This window comes from Balaenoptera borealis (genome assembly GCF_965194805.1).
Source record: "Balaenoptera borealis genome assembly, chromosome: 19".
Taxonomy (NCBI): domain Eukaryota; kingdom Metazoa; phylum Chordata; class Mammalia; order Artiodactyla; family Balaenopteridae; genus Balaenoptera; species Balaenoptera borealis.
The window spans coordinates 54,511,032-54,531,459 of record NC_138878.1 but is presented as its reverse complement, the minus strand read 5'-3'; the positions used below and the strand labels follow the sequence as shown (position 1 = coordinate 54,531,459).

At 40.0% G+C, this 20,428-nt stretch overlaps 2 pseudogenes across 2 annotated transcripts; one reads left to right on the top strand and one right to left on the bottom strand.

Annotated features, from left to right (window-relative positions):
- Positions 1-362: 362 nt before the first annotated feature.
- On the bottom strand, positions 363-5,491 carry LOC309616631 (glycine cleavage system H protein, mitochondrial pseudogene; annotated as a pseudogene). The gene has a single exon. The product of its transcript is annotated as a glycine cleavage system H protein, mitochondrial pseudogene (transcript).
- A 5,727-nt stretch (positions 5,492-11,218) lies between these two features.
- LOC309616644 (large ribosomal subunit protein eL33 pseudogene) lies at positions 11,219-15,197 on the top strand (annotated as a pseudogene). Its single transcript has one exon. The product of its transcript is annotated as a large ribosomal subunit protein eL33 pseudogene (transcript).
- Positions 15,198-20,428: the final 5,231 nt, after the last annotated feature.

The window sequence follows — 20,428 nt, the reverse complement described above, 5'->3', positions numbered from 1 at the left end:
TTTTCCCAAAGACATACAAACGGTCAACAGGTATGTGAAAAGATGCTTGACATCACTAATCAGGGAAATGCAAATCAAAACCACAGTGAGATATCACCTCACACCTGTTAGAATGTCTATCCCTAGGAAGACAAGATAACAAGTGTTGTCAAGGATGTGGAGAAAAGGATGCCCTTGTACACTGTTGGTAGAAATGTAAATTGGTGCAGCCATTATAGAAAACTGTATGGCACTTCCTCAAAAACTTAAAAATAGAACAATCATATGATCCAGCAATCCCACTTCTGGGTATATACAGAAAGGAAATGAAATCACTGTCTCAAAGAGATTTATTTGTACCCCCACGTTCACTGCAGCATTACTTTTTTTTAATTAAGAAGTTGAATATTTTATTATTAAACTGTTTATTTTCCTGCAAGGCTGTTGCTTCACTGTATAGAAATAGCACCAGCAAACACAGTATACTGCAAAATTAAGATAGTAATGTTCTTCACTGGACACTATACAACTAAAAAACTTTTCTCCACTGCCATTTATTTCCAGTGGGAAGTTCATTGAGTATTTTGACCCAAATCCAGGGATGGCTGTAAGCAAGTTACAATATTATACAAGGTTAAGATAACAATGTTATCCTTAAATTACATAATTTTTATAACTAGTTTTACCACAGATAATTTCAGGAATTCTGAATATTATAACTGGAGACTAGCCTAAAAATTATAGGGTGTTGTGAAAAAGATGCGGTGTTTATCTGAAGTCATTAGGCAGTTAAGGGGTATTTTCTTCAGGCAACATTGTTGCAAGTAGTTTCTTTTGCTAAAAGGTTCTTTTTAAAAATCTATCCACCATTAATTTAAGACAACTATGCTAGATTAAGTTGTTTCAAACTAGTTTATTTAGGGTTTCCATTTTCACTCAATTGATTTTATGTATTTCTCATATGTTTCTTCACTTATTAGTTCATCTAGTTCTGAAGGGTTACTGAGTGTCATCTTGATCAGCCAACCATCTTCATAACAAGATTTGTTGACAAGTCCTGGATTTTCTGCTACAGCTTCATTAATTTCAGTTACTTCTCCTGATAGAGAATAGTTCACTAGCAGCTTTCACACTTTCCAAAGCACCAAATTCCTCGTTTGTTCAATTTTGTCCCAACTTCCGGCAGACAACAACATCTAAACAACATCTCCCAAAGCTTCCTGTGCAAAATTGCTGATTCCCACTGTTCCAACACCTTTTTCTATTATTACCCATTCATGTTTGTCTGTGAATTTACGACCCGACAGCAGAGCTGATCCGGTGCGCAGCGCCCTGAGGGCGCCCGCCCGCAGTCCCCAGGGCCGCGGCGGGCAGGGCGCGTTGGGAGCAGAGATGTTGCGCAGGCTGTAGACCGCGGCCCGCACGCTCCGCGCCGCTCGCAGTGCCATGTTCGCAGGGGTGCTCACTGCAGCATTATTTACAACAACCAAAACATGCAACCAGCCTGTCTGTCCACCAATAAATGGATAAAGAAAATGGGTTAAATGTACATGTGATATGTGCATACAACACATTTTCTTTATATATAGATATAGATAAACACACACAATGGAATATTAGCCAAAAAAAAAGGAAATCCTGTCATTTGGGACAACATGAATGAACCTTGAAAGCATTACAGTAAGTGACATAAGTCAGAAAAAGACAAATACTGTATGATCTCACTTATATGTGGAGTCTAAGAAAACCAAACTCGTTGAAACAAAAAGTGGATGGAGTCTGCCAGGTGCTAGGGCACTGGGGAAACGGGAAGACGTTGGTTAAAGGGTACAGACTTCCAGTTAGAAGATCTAACTGGGGATCTAATGTCCAGCTTGGTGACTATAGTTAACAATTCTGTATTGTACACTTGAAAGTTGCTAAGAGAGTAGATCTTAAACGTTCTCACCACACATACACGCACAGAGCTAACTATGTAGTAATCATTTCACCATGTATACATTTACCAAATCTTCACACTGTACACCATAAACTTATGCAATGTTATATGTCAAGTATATCTCAATAAATGAGGGGGGGAAAAATCAAGGATTCAGTTGTTTCCTGGAATCCCATTAAGGAAGGTAAATGGCATAGAGTTAAATGCCACTCTACATGACTTTAGCATTTGCTTCATTTTCTTACCTACAAGTGCCAAGAAATTTAAGTTCACACTGTCATTGTTCCTGATCTGCAGAAAGCTGAGGGGGAATGACCCAGAATTACCACATCATAACAGGCAATGTTTTCTGAGCTTTTAGTATGTGCCAGGGGCTATTCTAAGGACTTTACACTATTAACTCATCTAACCCTCATAATAATGCTACACAGTAGGTAGTTTCCAGTTAAGAAACTATGGCACAGCCACCTTGGAAGACAGTTTGGTGGTTTTTAACAAAACTAAACATACTCTTTCTTACCGTACAACCCAGCAATAAAGATCTTTGGTATTTACCTTAAGTAGATGAAAACATGTTCACACAAAAACCTGCACACAGATGTTTACAGCAGCTTTATTATAATTGCCAAAACTTAGAAGCAACCAAGATGACTTTCAGTAGGTGAATGGATAAACTGTGGTCCCTCCAGACAATGGAATATTATTCAGTGCTAAAAAAGAAATAAGCCATCAAGCCATGAAAACACATGAAGGAGACTTAAATGCATAGTACTAAGTGAAAGAAGCTGATCTGAAGAGGTTACATACTGTCTGCTTCCAACTATATGACATTCTGGAAAAAGGAAATCCATGGAGACAATAAAAAGATCAGTGTTTGTGGGGGGTGGGTGGAGATGAATCAGCAGAGAACAGAGGATTTTTCAGGTAATGAAAATACTCTATGAGGTTGGAATGATGGATATATGTCATTATACATTTGTCCCAAACCACAGAATGTACAACACTAAGGTACAACAGTAAGGTAAATTATGGACTTTGGGTGACTATGATGTGTTGAGGTAGGTTCATCCTTGGTAAAAAAAAAAAAAAAAGTACCACTCTGGTGGGGGTTGTTAATAATGGGGTAAGCTATGTATGTATTGGGATGGGGGATATATAGGAAATGTCGGTACTTTCCTCTCAATTTTGTTGTAAACCTAAAACTGCTCTTTAAAAAAAATAGTCTTTACAAAATATTTTGGAAAAAAAAAAAAAAGAAAGAAACTATGGCAAGGAGAAGTTGAATAAACTACCCAAGCAGCTCACACACCTAGCAAGTGTTAGAGCTAGGATTTTAACCCAGGTATTAGACCCACACTCTTAGTCATTACACCATACTTCTCACACATCACACAAAAATGTGGCCTGAAACAAAGTTATGCTGACAAACCAGGAAGTAGACCTGGCCAGTATAAAAAATACCATTAGGTATTCTGGAGTAGAGTGGTGGTGAGATCTCCACCCTGGTTGAAACAGGCCTCTCAAACCACCAATTACATTCCTACTCTTAAAGGTTCACAAAGCAAAGTCCTTGTCACTGATTGAAATGAGTCAAACCATCTCCTGCCCTACTTGCTTTTGATCTCAAGCCTTTGTAGAAGGTTAAGAATATCCACTGTGTGATTCCAAGCAGGTATATTCTCTTCATTAATAAATCACTGTCTAAAATAATAGTCTATTATCCTCGAGAGTTGCATTTCTACAGCCTAAGAATGCTTAATAAAAGAGTCAACAGGAAGAATTAAATTATTTGCAAAATGTAAATAATTAACCACAAGGACATTTGGGTGCACTGGGGAATGGGATCTATCCCCAGGACCTGTGACTTTCCTTGTGGAAGGAAGACTTAAGGGTAAGTCAATGAAAATGTTTCAGGAGGACACCAGATGTTTCCACATACTGAAAAAACGAAATGCATTTCATGGAACAAAGAGGAAGCACAAACTCACCTTGAATTTGATTTTTTGATGTGCAGCAGCAATTCTCTCCTTCTCACATGACTTCTGTGGAGAATGGCAGTAACCAGGGAAAGGGGTGCCTGAGATATCTGGTCTTTTTTGAAGACTGGTCAAAACCCAGTCTCCACTACCATCTCTGCCCCTCACTTTCACATGCACGCAAAGAAAGTAGAAGACTAGAATGTCTGGGTTCACAGCTCTGGATACGCTGTATTTCTGACAATGCAGCCGGTCACCCCTGAGGCCGTTCATTGCCTTCGTTTCTCCAGAAGTGTCCTATGGGTCCTTCTGAGATAGGCTGGGACCTGGGACCCTCTACCAGAGTGCTTGCACCTGGACAGACATCTCCTTGAGCAACGGAATACAATGAAACTATAAGGGACTAAAAATAACTGCACACACATGCAGTTGGGGCAATTATGAACAATAGGATACAAAAAGCCACAAACCAACTGCCGTTTCTGAGGGGCTGGGAGCAAAAGCATGGTACACAGCACCACCAAGGGGGTCGGCTGACCACCTAGGCTACGCCACCTGCCCAACCCATGGATCTGCTCCCATTGTTACCCCATATAAGGACCCAAGCAGCTCCTGTTAGGGAGTGAGCAAGGGTGCCTGCTCCTTGTCTTTGCTCCCTTGTGCTGCAGCACGAGCCCCAATGATTTGACCTCCTCTTTACTGCGCTCCTCCTCATTAGGGAGGACACCCACACCCTTTCTCTCCGGGTGCGTATCTCTGTCTTGCTTCTGTCTTAAATAAACAAACTGTTTCTCCGTGTGCTCTCCCACTTGTTGTGTCTCTAACAATAAACTCTGTACCTGTTTTTACAGTTTTTGCCTCCTTGAGAAATTCATTTTTCAAATGAGGCAAGAGCCAAGGGAACTTTGCTTCTAGCCCCTAGCCTTTGGTGGTCTAGCAGCTAAGATTCCTGGTTTTCATCTGGGCTACCCAGGTCCAATTCCTGGGCAGGGAACTAAAATCTCACTTCAAGCCACTGCTCACTGCTGCCTTTCTGAGATCAAGACCAGAACGGCTACACCATGCTAGTTTATCAAGGGGCAACACCTGCCCCAGTGATGGTTGTTAACCAAAGGGGCAGTGAGGGACACACTCTTCTACTGGTTTCCGTGGAAACTAATAAGCCCACCTGACATCAATTCCCCTATAATTGGTAACCTCCTCCTCCTCCTCCTCCTTCCCCCAGAGGAAGACTACTGCCTGTGTCCTGCCTGATGTCTGCCATACACAGTGGGGTATCACCCCAGGGCCTTTGCTTCAGAGCTGAAAGATTCACTATCCAATAAACCCTTGATGTCTCTACCGCTGTCTCCATGCTCCTTCTTGCAACCTGCTGCTGGGCAACTACAAGGCTTGCAGGCCTGCAGGGTGCAGCCTAACACGAGGTCAACCCGCACCAACCTGGTGGAACCCTGGGGGTAAACATAGAGCGGCAGAAGACTCTAGGCCCCAAATGCCCTAAACCCTCTGCTTCCCATGCGCAGTCGGGTCTCCAGAATGCCGCCTGTCCCCTCCCAAACATAGGTGTCCGAGAAAAGCTGCGGCTGCACGGGTTCCCATCTCACCACACTCCAATGGAACAGGCATAGGAGAACAGCTCTTTCCCAGGGCTGTGACGCTGGGGTTCTGGGAAGTGCCTGTCTCTGTCAGACGCAAGTCCCACGCCTCCTCCAAGCGTGTAGGAGGCGGTGAAAGGCCGAGGAGGTTCCAGGAAATCTCAGACCCGTGAACACGAACCCTCGAATAACAGGTTGAGACTGATTCCGGCCTGCTACCCTGCAGGAAGTGTCTTGGCCTCTGGCTTTTTTTCCATTGGTTATCGGCTCCGCGACCCGCCCCTCCCGGAGATTGCCGGGAATTCTCCGCACAGTCACTAGTGCGCAGGCGTAAAGAGGAGTGCGTGTGCTCCCTCGCTTCTTCTACAGGGAGCAGCTGGGTTTGGAACGGGGCGGTAAAACCTGCCAGGCGCCAGGATTCCGGAGCCGGCTGGATGCCAGTGTGCCTGAGTGTGTAATCTGGTCAGGGTTGTTTCTGTGCATGGGGCTGTTCTTGCGTGTAATTATTTGCATGGGGTACTGCGATGACTCCGCAGAGAATGGACGATTATGCCCAGCTCTGAAGCCGGAAGTCTGCGCGTTTGGTTAGTGAAGTGCGTGAGATTGTGTGTATCCGTGAATGTGGCTGTGCTCCACCGTGTATTATTTCTGGAATGGTTTTGATAGGCCAACGCCTCTGGTTATGGTTTTCCACAGGGTCTGCGCTTGTGCATCACTGTTTCTGTGTATGAGGCTGGATGTGTGGCATTTTGATTAATTACATGGTGGTCAGGTGTGCCTTCAGAATTATGACTGGCAATTAATTAAGTAAAATAATTTCAGGCATAAATATTGGGGGGGAAAGGAGACAAAATTATCTCCTTTATTATGATAGGATCATAATAATGTATTCCTGGACCCATACCAAAATGTAGAAATGAGGACTACATAGTAACATGAAGAGGAGTAAAAATTATATATTTGTATAGGAGCCCAATAACGTCCTTAGTCACTCTTAGGTAAGAAAAAATTCCTTTTACCACTGTTCGTTAAAAGATGAGTCTCGGGCTTCCCTGGTGGCGCAGTGGTTAAGAATCCACCTGCCAATGCAGGTGACCTGGGTTCGAGCCCTGGTCCGGGAAGATTCCACATGCTGCGTAGCAACTAAGCCCGTGTGCCACAACTACTGAGCCCATGTGCCACAACTACTGAAGCTCACGAGGCTAGAGCCTGAGCTCCGCAAGAAGAGAAGCCACCGCAATGAGAAGCCCACGCACCGCAACGAACAGTAGCCTCCGCTTGCTGCAACTAGAGAAAGACGCGCACAGCAACGAAGACCCAATGTAGCCAAAAATAAATAAATAAATTTATTTTTTAAAAATCAGTCTCATTTTAGTGGTTAAAATAATTTAAGTGTCCTGTTTAATGATCAAAACTTCAGACCTCATTTAAAACAAGACCCTCCCACCCTCAGTCCTCTCCCTTTACCCCTTCCAAATATGACTATATCACAGTTATTGGTTAAAGCAGTATTTGGTATTTATATACTGATTATATAATATATTTTTGTGCTTCAGAGCCAAATATATTGTTTACACAATTTTTTTTTATTGTGGATTTAGCTGACTTGGTTTATATGTATATGTACTTCTTGCTCCTATTGCTACCCTTTTCTAAATGTTCCCCCCACCCCTCCAAAGTGTCAAACTCTAAGCAATGATTTTTCCAAATGTTCAAACTTATCTGATACTTTTTCTCCCCCTTGCCGAATCTCTTTCACAGCCATCATCTTGTAGCTCCAGTCTGGACTGAAGGGTTTCTGTAAGACTTCCCTTCTCCCTTTTCCCGAATTGAATTCCTATGTTCCAAATCTTGTTAATTTTGTATGTTTCTCATTTTTGCTGATTGCCTCTCTCCAACAACTTCGTTCAAATGCATGCCTTTGAGGTAAATGTTTAAGTTCTTACTGTCTGAAAATACCTTTATTACAATCTCACTTATTGCTTGTGGTGAGAATTCTACTATAAATCAGAATTTGAAGGCATAAATTCAGATAAAATCTTACAGTAGCTAACGTTGCTTTTGTAAGGACTTGTCATCTGTTTTCTTTCTTTGTGCGTAATCTGTATTCCCAACACTCCTGGAATGTTTAGGGTGATATATATCACACAATGTACTAAAATTTTGTAATTTTGTTCCTTGGTGTGGATCTTTAAATTTTTTTTTAAATTTATTTTTGGCTGTGTCGGGTCTTAGTTGCAACATGCAGGATCTTTCCGTGCGGTGTATGGGCTTCTCTCTAGTTGTGGCACGTGGGCTCCAGAGCATGCGGGATCTCTAGCTGAGGCGCATGGGCTCAGTAGTTATGGCATGCAGGCTTTGTTGCCCCGCAGCATGTGGGATCTTAGTTCGCTGACCAGGGATCGAACCAGCGTCCTGCTGCATTGGAAGGCAGATTCTTTACCACTGGACCACCAGGGAAATCCCTCTTTAAAATATTTTAATGCTGGGTGTCAGGTGGATATTTTCATTCTAGAGACTCATGTACTTCTGGGCTGGAAAATTTTTGTGTATTTTCTTTCTTTCTTTCCTTCTTTCCTCTCTCTCACTGGAATTACTTGATGGAACTTACATGGCTTAAGCTTCTAAATGTTTTCCTCCTATTTTCTCTATCTTTTTACTCAAGTCTAGGAACTTTATCTTCTACTTCTATTTAATTTTTAATAATTCATATTTTTAATTTCCTAGAGCTCTCTGATGGTTTTTATCTTTTCTATATAGTATACTGTTCTTTAGGAATGCAATATCTTCTCTGACATTTATGAAATTATATATTAATGTTATATATAGCATATATATTATATTCATTATATTCGATTCATAATTATATGAATAATATATAATTATATTATGCATGTGATAGGTATGATATTCAATTATTTAAATATTATTCATTTAAAGTTTTTTTAGCTACATGTATTGTCTTTATTATGACCAAATTCCCTTTTCCTGTTTGAATTGTTCTCTGTCTTTCATTTTAGGTACTTTTCTCAACCATGTGGTAATCCTTACTTTCAGTCATGAGTTAGAGCCTGCCGACTGATGGATTTCAGAAGCAATCTTTTCTCTGGGACACCCCCAGAATTCTATTCTCTTTGCTCTTTAGTTTCTCCTTAGAGGACTCCTCCAGTTTCCTGCCTGTGAAGGTTATGTGTTGAGTTGCTGGTGACTGGGACCAGGATAGGGAAAGAAGCTTAAGAAGATTTCAGACTATGGTTATTACTCATTCTGTGTCTGTCTGCCCTTCTTTGTGCATCCTCTACATCTTCTCAAAATCAATTTATCCAGAGATCAAATGTATTTTATTAGACAAGGGAGCAAAGTTAACTGGAGAGGGGGAAGAGCAGGGCAATGAGTTTGTGTATAAATTTTCAACCAGTCCTCTACTTCCAGATCCATACCTCACCAAGGTCCTTTTCTGTGGAACCTGGGCCTTTCAGGGGATTTGTAAACTGCTTCATTTATCTCACTCATAAGCTCTTTCATACCAGAGTTCCTTGAATTTTCTTATTTGTTGTAGTTTTGTCTTCACATTTGTTTTTGTTGTCATTGTTATTTTCATCCCTTTTTGGATAGTGATGGGAAATAAATGCATGTGACCTACTCACTGTATGTAAGCAAAAGTCTACCCTTGCTCTTTTCAAATGACAAGATTTTGGTCATTTTTTTAAAAACTAGTTTTGGTTGTACATTTGACCCTTGAAATACACGGGGCCCTGACCCTCTGTGCAATTGAAAATCTGTGTATAACTTTACAGTTGGTCTTCCATATTCACATCCTAGGTCCCACATCTGAGGATTCAACCAACTGCAAATCATGTAGTACTATAGCACGTACTTATTGAAAAAATCCATGTATAAGTGGACCTGCACAGTTCAAATCTGTGTTGTTCAAGGGTCAACTGTATTTTTTTTTAATTTTCTATGTCATTATTTTCTAGTTTTATCTTCATCAAGTTCTCCTGAATACATTCTCTGGGTTTATATTCTTGCTTCTTGTATTCCTTTAATTCTTTGGGTTGTGTCAGAGAATTCCTTGGCTTGAATTCAGTAATACAATTGTTCAGCTATTTCATATTTTCATCCTGTTTCATTTTGAGCCTATTTATTAACTTAGAATTCCACATACAAGCCTATATATATATGAACATAAGTACAGTTGAATTAATGAAAATAAATTCTGTAGACCTACCACTCAGCTTAAGAAAAAGTTATTATCAATTCCTTTGAAGTGTCCTAAATGTTTATTTATTTATTTATTTAGGCTGCTCTGGGTCTTAGTTGCGGCATGCGGGAGCTTCGTTGCCACGTGCACGATCTTTAGTAGTGGCATGCGGGATCTTTTAGTTGTGGCATGTGGACTTCTTAGTTGTGTCATGCAGACTCTCATTTGCAGCATGCAGTCTCTTAGTTGTGGCATGCATGCAGGATCTATTTCCCCAACGATTGATCGAACCTGGGCCTCCTGCATTGGGAGCTCAAAGTCTTACCCACTGGAGCACCAGGGAAGTCCCTGAAGTGTCCTAGAGGCTCCTCCCCCATCACATTCCTCCCCTTTCTCCCATAAAGTTAACCATCACCTGAATTTAGTCATTCCCCTGATTTTCTTTATAGATTTGCCATATATATACATATCCCCAAATATATTGTCTAGATTTGCATGTGTTTTGAACTTTAGTGAAATGACATTCTATGTATTGTCACTTAAAAAAAATCAACATTATGTTCTGGGAATTTGTTCATTTTCTCAATGTTGGGCAGCACTCTACTGTGTACATCTGCCAAATTTTATTTATATAGCCTCTTGATGGATATTTGAGTTGTTTCCAGATTTTGCCCTGCTATTTCAAGTGGCGCTGTTTTGAACATTTCTGTAGGCCTTTAAAAGTTTGTGTAAGAATAACTCTAAAGTATAATACTTACAGGTGGACTTGCTTTGTTCTAGGGCATGTGCTTCCCAGCTTCTCCAGGTGATGTCAAAGAGTTTCCAGAATCATTTCAATTGACACTAACTGCCACATAGTTGAGAGTTGTTCCACATCCTTGACAACACTTGTAACACTTTAAAACTTTTTTTGCTAATCAGCTACTGAGATAATATCTCATTGTGGGAGAATTTTTAGAATTCTACTCTGAAAGCAAAGATTCACAGAACTAAAAAGGAGAAAAAGATAAAGCCACTTTAATAAATAAATGATTTTAACACACAAGTCCTATTAACTCATATATAAGTAGTCCCAAAACAATCAGTAACAATATGAGAATGACACAATTAGCCAACTTAACAAATACAGAATACAACACCTAGCAATGACAGAATATCTATTCTTTTCAAGTGAACATGGATCATTTAGCAAAATAGTCTATACACTGGGCCATAAAGCAGATTTAATACATTTCATAGGATTGAAATCATGTACAGTATGTTGTGTGGTCACAATGGAATTAAACTAGAAATCAACAATAATAACAAAACAAAATATTGAAAAATTCCCAAGTTATCTGAACTTAAGCAATATAATTCTATAAAATCAGTGGGTCAAATAATAAGGCAGAATAGAAATTTTGAAATATTTTTACCTTAATAATAATGAAAATAAAAAACACTTGGGCCTTTCAACCATCTTGGACCCTTGGAGGTGTGTGGAGCTCCCGCAGCTGAACTTCGGGGGCAAATAAGTGGGGCCTGCTGGGAACAGGACTTCTAAAATGACAAATATGTCTGGAAGGCTGTGGTCCAAGGCCATTTTTGCTGGCTATCAGTGGGGTCTATGGAACCAGAGGGAGCACACAGCTCTCCTGAAAGTTGAAGGTATATATGCTCAAGATGAAACTGAATTCTATCTAGGCAAGAGATATACTTATGTGTACAAAGCAAAGAACAACACAGTAACTGCTGATGGAAAACCTAACAAAACCAGAGTAATCTGGGGAAAGATAACAGGTGTTCATGGAAACAGTGGCATGGTTCGTGACAAATTCCAAAGCAATCTTCTTGCTAAGGCCATTGGACACAGAATCCATGTGATGCTGTACCTTTCAAGGATTTAAACTTATTGAAAAGTAAATAAATAAAAGTGTAGGATTTGTTCTCTTGTAAAAAAAAAACCCACTTGGGTTTTAGTAAAAGCAGTAATTTGAGGCATGTTTCTAGCTCTAAATGCATATATCACTAAGTAAAAAATATTGAATATGAATGGTATAAGCCTCCACTGTAAGAAACTAAAAGAAAAAACATCAATTTAAACCCAAAGAAAGTATTTAAAAAGAAGTAATAAAGATAAGTTTGACATCACTAAAATAGAAAGCAAAGTAGTAATCGAGAAAATAAACTAAGCCAAAAACCAGTTCTTTGAAAGTTTAACAAAATTGATAAGCCTTAGCAAGACTGACCAAGAAAGAGGAAAATAACCCTACAAATATCAGGTATGGAAAAAGATTTTATAGGTTTTGAAGGATAAATAAGAAGGCATTAGGGACAACTTTATACCAATAAATTTGACAACTTCAAATAATGGAAAATTCCTTTAAAAATATTACTTACCAAAATGACATGAGAAAAAATATAAAATTTGAGTAATTCTGTTAAGAAAAATAAATGTTTAATTATAAATTTCCCCACAAGGAAAACTCTACTCCTGGACATTTTCACTGGTGAATTCTTCCAAATATTTGATGGAATACAAAATATGAATCATGTACAAATTCATAAAAACTCTCAACAAAAGTGGTATAGAAGAAAATTGCCTTTTATCAATCTGATAAAGAGCATCTTTAAATAACCTACAGATAACATACTTGCTGGATTCTTCAAGAGAGCAAAACAAGGAAATCTACTACCAATACTCACATTCAACGTCATACTGGAGGCCCAAGCTAGTGCAATAAACGGGAAAGAAGGAAAAGGTATAAAGATTGAAAAAGAAGAAATATAGCAATATTTGCAGATGACATAATTTGTATGTAGAAAATTCAAAAGAATTATAAAAGTATTTGAATAAATAAATGTAGCATGATCACTGGATATGTGACTATAAAAACATAAATTGTGTCCATGTATACTAGCTTCGAGTAATTAAACAGTAAAATTTTAAAACAATAGTATTTACCATAGCAAACAAAAACACAAAAGTAACAAAAAGGCACAAAAATCTTCAACAAAATACTAACAAACTGAATCCAGTAGCAAATTTTTTTAAAAAAATTATACACCATAACCAAATGGGATTTATGCCAGGAATGTAAGGTTGGTTTAACATGCAAAAATCAGGGACTTCCCTGGTGGCACAGTGGTTAAGAATCTGCCTGCCAACACAGGGGACACAGGTTCGATCCCTGTTCCAGGAAGATCCCATATGCCTTGGAGCAACTAAGCCCATGCGCCACAACTACTGAGCCTGTGCTCTAGAGCCCGCAGCCACACCTACTGAAGCCCGCACGCCCTAGAGCCCGCACCGCAGCTACTGAAGCCTGTGCACTGCAACTACTGAGCGCGTGTGCTGCAACTACTGAAGCCCGCGCACCTAGAGCCCATGCTCCACAACAAGATAAGCCACTGCAGTGAGAAGCCCGTGCACCACAACAAAGAGTAGCCCCCACTCGCCGCAACTAGAGAAAGCCCACACGCAGCAATGAAGACCCAATGCAGCCAAAAAAACCCAAGAAAACAAAAAAAAGCAAAAATCAATCAATATAATACATCATATTAATAAAGGACAGAAAGCACATGATCATCTCATAGACATAGGAAAAACATTTAACAATATCTGATATCCATTCATGATATCACAGAGGAAAACTTCCTCAACCTAATAAAGAACAGAGGAAAACTTCCTCAACCTAATAAAGGGCATCTATGAAAAATCACAGCTAACATCATAATTAATGGAGAAAGACTGAATGTTTTCCCCCAAGATATGTGGCATATCTGTACAATAGAATAGTATTCAGCAATAAAGAGTAATAAAATACTGATACATGCAACAACAAGGATAAACCTTGAAAACATTAAGTGAAAGAATCCAGTCACAAAAAATAAATATTGTATGAATCTATTTATATGAAATGTCCAGAATAAACAATTATATAGACACAGATAGAAGATTAATGGTTGCCTGGAACTGGGGGGGTAGGGGACAGGAATTGGTAATGACTGCTAATGGGTATAGGGTTTCTTTTTCAGGTGATGATAATGTTCTAAAATCAGAAATTGTGGGGATGGTAGCATGACTGTGAATATACTAAAAACCACCTGAACTAAACACTTTAAATGGGAGAAATTTATGGTATGTTAATTATATCTCAATAAAGCTGCTTTTTAAAAGGCATAAAACCTCTCCAATGAAAATTATAAAACATTGCTGAGAGAAATTAAAGAAGACCTAAAGAAATGGAGAGATATACCATATTTGCGAATTGGAAGACTCAGTATTAAGATCAAGTCACCTTTTTTTTTTTTTTTAGAGTCAAAGAAAGCCAGTTAAATCCCTCCAGGTTTTTTTTTTTTAATGTATTTATTTTATTTATTTTTGGCTGGGTTGGGTCTTCGTTGCTCTGTGTGGGCTTTCTCTAGTTGCAGTGAGCATGGCCTACTCTTCGTTGTGGTGTGAGGGTTTCTCATTGCAGTGGCTTCCCTTGTTGCAGAGCACGGGCTTTAGGTGTGCTGGCTTCAGTAGTTGTGGCTCGCTGGCTCTAGAGTGCAGGCTCAGTAGTTGTGGCGCACCGGCTTAGTTGCTCCGCGGCATGTGGGATCTTCCCCAACCAGGGTTCCCTGCATTGGCAGGTGGATTCTTAACCTCTGTGCCACAAGGGAAGCCCCCTCCAGGTTTTAAATCAACCAGCTGGTTCTCAAAATATATATGGGAACTGAATAGGACCTAGAATAGCCAATATAATGAAAAAGAATAAATTTAAAACTTATACCATGATATTTCAATATTATTCAAAAAACAGTTTGTTATTAGTACAAAAATAACTAAATATACCAATGAGACAAAATAGAGTACAGAAAAGATGCACACATATAAGATCACTTGTCTTATCACCAAAATTCAATAAATAGTGCTGGAAGAACTTGTTATGCATATGGGGAAAAAAATCTCTTGACCTTCATGTCAAAAGAAATAAAAAGAATTAATTTGAGATGGATTATAGCCCTAAATGAGAAAGCTGAAACAATAATGCCTCTAGAAGAAAAATAGAATTCTACCTTCGTGTCTTTATGGTAGGCAAAGACATCAACCATAAACAAAAGATTAATAAATTGAACTTCATTCAAATTAAGAGCAACTATTCTTCAAAAGACTTCAGGGGAGACCTTCAAGATGGTGGAGGAGTAAGACGTGGAGATCACCTTCCTCCCCACAGATATATCAGAAATACATCTACGTGTGGAACAGCTCCTACAGAACACCAAGTGAACGCTACAGAAGACCTCAGACTTCGCAAAAGGCAAGAAACTCCCCACGTACCTGGGTAGGGCAAAAGAAAAAAGAAAAAACAGACAAAAGAATAGGGACGGGACCTGCACCTCTGGGAGGGAGCTGTGAAGGAGGAAAAGTTTCCACACACTAGGAAGCCCCTTCACTGGCGGAGACGGGGGCTGGGAGGGGGGGTGGGGGAGAAGCTTCAGAGCCACAGAGGAGAGCGCAGCAACAGTGGTGCAGAGGGCAAAGCGGAGAGATTCCCGCACAAAGGATTGGTGCCGAAAAGCACTCACCAGCCCGGGAGACTTGTCTGCTCACCCACCTGGGCGGGTGGGGGCTGGGAGCTGAGGCTTGGGCTTCGGAGGTCAGATCCCAGGGAGAGGACTGCGGTTGGCTGCGTGAACACAGCCTGAAGGGGGCTAGTGTGCCACAGCTAGCCAGGAAGGAGTCCGGAAAAAGTCTGGACCTGCCTAAGAGGCAAGAGACCATTGTTTCGGGGTGCACGAGGAGAGGGGATTCAGAGCACCGCCTAAACGAGCTCCAGAGATGGGCGCGAGCCGCGGCTATCAGCGCAGACACCAGAGACGGGCATGAAACGCTAAGGCTGCTGCTGCAGCCACCAAGAAGCCGGTATGCAAACACAGGTCACTATCCACACCTCCCCTCCTGGGAGACTGTGCAGCCTGCCACTGCCAGGGTCCCGTGATCAGGGACAACTTCCCTGGGAGAACACTCAGCATGCTTCAGACTGTTGCAACGTCACGCCGGCCTCTGCCACCACAGGCTTGCCCTGCATTGTGTACCCCTCCCTCCCTCCAGCCTGAGTGAGCCAGAGCCCCCTAATCAACTGCTACTTTAACTCCATCCTGTCTGGGCAGGGAACAGACGCCCTCAGGCGACCTACACGCAGAGGCGGGGCCAAATCCAAAGGTGAACCCCAGGAGCTGTGTGAACAAAGAAGAGAAAGGGAAATTTCTCCCAGCAGCCTCAGGAGCAGTGGATTAAATCCCCACAGTCAACGTGATGTACCCTGCATCTGTGGAATACCTGAATAGACAATGAATCATCCTAAAATTGAGGCAGTGGACTTTGGGAGCAACTGTAGTCTTGGGGTTTGCTTTCTGCATCTAATTTGTTCCTGGCTTTATGTTTATCTTAGTTTAGTATTTAGAGTTTATTATAATTGGTAGATTTGTTTATTGATTTGGTTGCTCTCTGCCTCCTTTTTTTTTAATATATAGATATTATATTTTTTTCCTTTTTCTCCTTTTGTGAATGTGTATGTGTATGTTTCTTTGTGTGATTTTGTCTGTATAGCTTTGCTTTTACCATTTGTCCTAGGGTTGTCTTTCCGTTTTGTTTGTTTGTTTGTTTTTATATAGTTTTTAGCACTTGTTATCATTGGTGGATTTGTTTTTTGGCTTGGTTGCTCTCTTCTTTCTTTCTTTCTTTTTTTTTTTTATTACTTTTTAATTTTTTTATTCTTTCTTCCAGCCAGGTGTCAAGCCTGTGCCTTTGAGGTGGGAGTGCCAAGTTCAGGACATTTGTCCATCAGAGACCTCCTGGCTCCATGTAATATCAAACGGCGAAAGCTCTCCCAGAGATCTCCATCTCAATGCTAAGACCCAGCTCCACTCAACGACCAGCAAGCTACAGTTCTGGACACCCTATGCCAAACAACTAGCAAGACAGGAACACAACCCTACCCATTAGCAGAGAGGCTGCCTAAAATCATAATAAGGTCACAGACACCCCGAAACACACCACCGGACATGGTCCTGCCCACCAGAAAGACAAGATCCAGAACACAGGCAGTAGTCCCCTCCACCAGGAAGCCTACACAACCCACTGAACCAACCTTAGCCACTAGGGGCAGACACCAAAAACAACGGGAACTACGAACATGCAGCCTGTGAAAAGGAGACAAAGTGAAGCAAAATGAGAAGACAGAGAAACACACAGCAGATGAAGGAGCAAGGTAAAAACCCACCAGACCAAACAAATGAAGAGGAAATAGGCAGTCTACCTGAAAAAGAATTCAGAATAATGATAGTAAAGATGATCCAAAATCTTGGAAATAGAATGGAGAAAATACAAGAAACGTTTAACAAGGACCTAGAAGAACTAAAGAGCAAACAAACAATGATGAACAACACAATAAATGAAATTAAAAATTCTCTAGAAGGAATCAATAGCAGAATAACTGACGCAGGGCTTCCCTGTGGCATTGGTTGAGAATCCACCTGCCAATGCAGGGGACACGGGTTTGAGCCCTGGTCCAGGAAGATCTCACATGCCGCAGAGCAACTAAGCCCATGCACCACAACTACTGAGCCTGTGTCTAGAGCCTGTTCGCCACAACTACTGAGCCCACGTGCTGCAACTACTGAAGCCCAGATGCCTAGAGCCCGTGCTCCACAGCAAGAGAGGCCACCACAATAAGAAGCCCGCCCTCCACAACGAAGAGTAGCCCCCTCTCACCACAACTAGAGAAAGCCCGCACACAGCAACGGAGACCCAACACAGCCAAAAATAAATAAATAAAATAAATGAATTATATATATATATATATATATATATATATATATATATATATATATATATATATAAAGAATAACTGAGGCAGAAGAACGGATAAGTAACCTGGAAGATAAAATAGTGGAAATAACTACTGCAGAGCAGAATAGAAAGAAAGAAAGAAAGAAAGAAAGAAAGAAAGAAAGAAAGAAAGAAAGAAAGAAAGAAAGAAAGAAAGAAAAAAAAATGAAAAGAATTGAGGACGGTCTTAGAGACCTATGGGACAACTTTAAACGCACCAACATTCGAATTATAGGCGTCCCAGAAGAAGAAGAGAAAAAGAAAGGGACTGAGAAGATATTTGAAGAGATTATAGTTGAAAACTTACCTAAAGGAAATAATCAAGTCCAGGAAGCGCAGAGCGTCCCATACAGGATAAATCCAAGGAGAAACACGCAAAGACACATATTAATCAAACTATCAAAAATTAAATACAAAGAAAAAATATTAAAAGCAGCAAGGGAAAAACAACAAATAACACACAAGGGAATCCCCATAAGGTTAACAGCTGATCTTTCAGCAGAAACTCTGCAAGCCAGAAGGGAGTGGCAGGACATATTTAAAGTGATGAAAGGGAAAAATCTACAACCAAGATTACTCTACCCAGCAAGGATCTCATTCAGATTTGATGGAGAAATTAAAACCTTTACAAACAAGCAAAAGTTAAGAGAATTCAGCACCACCAAGCCAGCTTTACAACAAATGCTAAAGGAACTTCTCTAGGCAGGAAACACAAGAGGAGGAAAAGACCTACAATAACAAACCCAAAACAATTTAAAAAATGGTAATAGGAAGATATATATCGATAATTACCTTAAATGTAAATGGATTAAATGTTCCAACCAAAAGACATAGACTGGCTGAATGGATACAAAAACAAGACCCATATATATGCTGTCTACAAGAGACCCACTTCAGACCTAGGGACACATACAGACTGAAAGTGAGGGGATGGAAAAAGATATTCCATGCAAATGGAAATCAAAAGAAAGCTGGAGTAGCAATTCTCATATCAGACAAAATAGACTTTAAAATAAAGACTATTACAAGAGACAAAGAAGGACACTACATAATGATCAAGGGTTCAATCCAAGAAGAAGATATAACAATTGTAAATATTTATGCACCCAACATAGGAGCACCTCAATACATAAGGCAAATGATAACAGCCATAAAAGGGGAAATTGACAGTAACACAATCATAGTAGGGGACTCTAACACCCGACTTTTACCAATGGACAGATCATCCAAAATGAAAATAAATAAGGAAACACAAGCTTTAAATGATACATTAAACAAGATGGGCTTAATTGATATTCATAGGACATGCCATCCAAAAACAACAGAATACACTATCTTCTCAAGTGCTCATGGAACATTCTCCAGGATATATCATATCTTGGGTCACAAATCAAGCCTTGGTAAATTTAAGAAAATTGAAATCATATCAAGTATCTTTTCTGACCACAACGCTATGAGACTAGATACCAATTACAGGAAAAAATCAGTAAAAAAAATACAAACACATGGAGACTAAACAATACACTACTTAATAACCAAGAGATCACTGAAGAAATCAAAGAGGAAATCAAAAAATACCTAGAAACAAATGACAATGAAAACACGATGACCCAAAACCTATGGGATGCAGCAAAAGCAGTTCTAAGAGGGAAGTTTATAATACAATCCTACCTCAAGAAACAAGAAACATCTCAAATAAAAACCTAGCCGTACACCTAAAGCAATTAGAGAAAGAAGAACAAAAAACCCTCCAAACTTAGCAGAAGAAAAGAAATCATAAAGATCAGATCAGAAATAAATGAAAAAAGAATGAAGGAAGCAATGGCAAAGATCAATAAAACTAAAAGCTGGTTCTGTGAGAAGATAAACTAAATTGATAAACCATTAGCCAGACTCATCCAGAAAAAAAGGGGGAAGACTCAAATCAACAGACTTAGAAATGAAAAACGAGAAGTAACAACTCACGCTGCAGAAATACAAAGGATCATGAGAGATTACTACAAGCAATTATATGCCAATAAAATGGACAACCTGGAAGAAATGGACAAATTCTTAGAAAAGCACAACCTTCCCAGACTGAACCAGGAAGAAACAGAAAATATAAACAGACCAATCACAAGCACTGAAATTGAAACTGTGATTACAAATCTTCCAACAAACAAAAGTCCAGGACCAGATGGCTTCACAGGTGAATTCTATCAAACATTTAGAGAAGAGCTAACACCTATCCTTCTCAAACTCTTCCAAAATATAGCAGAGGGAGGAACACTCCCAAACTCATTCTACGAGGCCACCATCACCCTGATACCAAAACCAGACAAAGATGTTACAAAGAAAGAAAAATACAGACCAATATCACGGATGAACATAGACGCAAAAATCCTCAACAAAATACTAGCATACAGAATCCAACAGCACATTAAAAGGATCATACACCATGATCAAGTGGGGTTTATCCCAGGAATGCAAGGATTCTTCAATATACACAAATCAATCAGTGTGATAAACCATATTAACAAATTGAAGGAGAAAAACCATATGATCATCTCAATAGATGCAGAGAAAGCTTTTGACAAAATTCAACACCATTTATGATAAAAGCCCTCCAGAAAGTAGGCATAGAGGGAAGTTACCTCAGCATAATAAAGGCCATATATGACAAACCCACAGCCAACATCGTCCTCAATGGTGAAAAACTGAAACCATTTCCACTAAGATCAGGAACAAGACAAGGTTGTCCACTCTCACCACTATTAGTCAACATAGTTTTGGAAGTTTTAGCCACAGCAATCAGAGAAGAAAAAGAAATAAAAGGAGGCTTCCCTGGTGGCGCAGTGGTTGAGAGTCTGCCTGCTAATGCAGGGGACACGGGTTCGA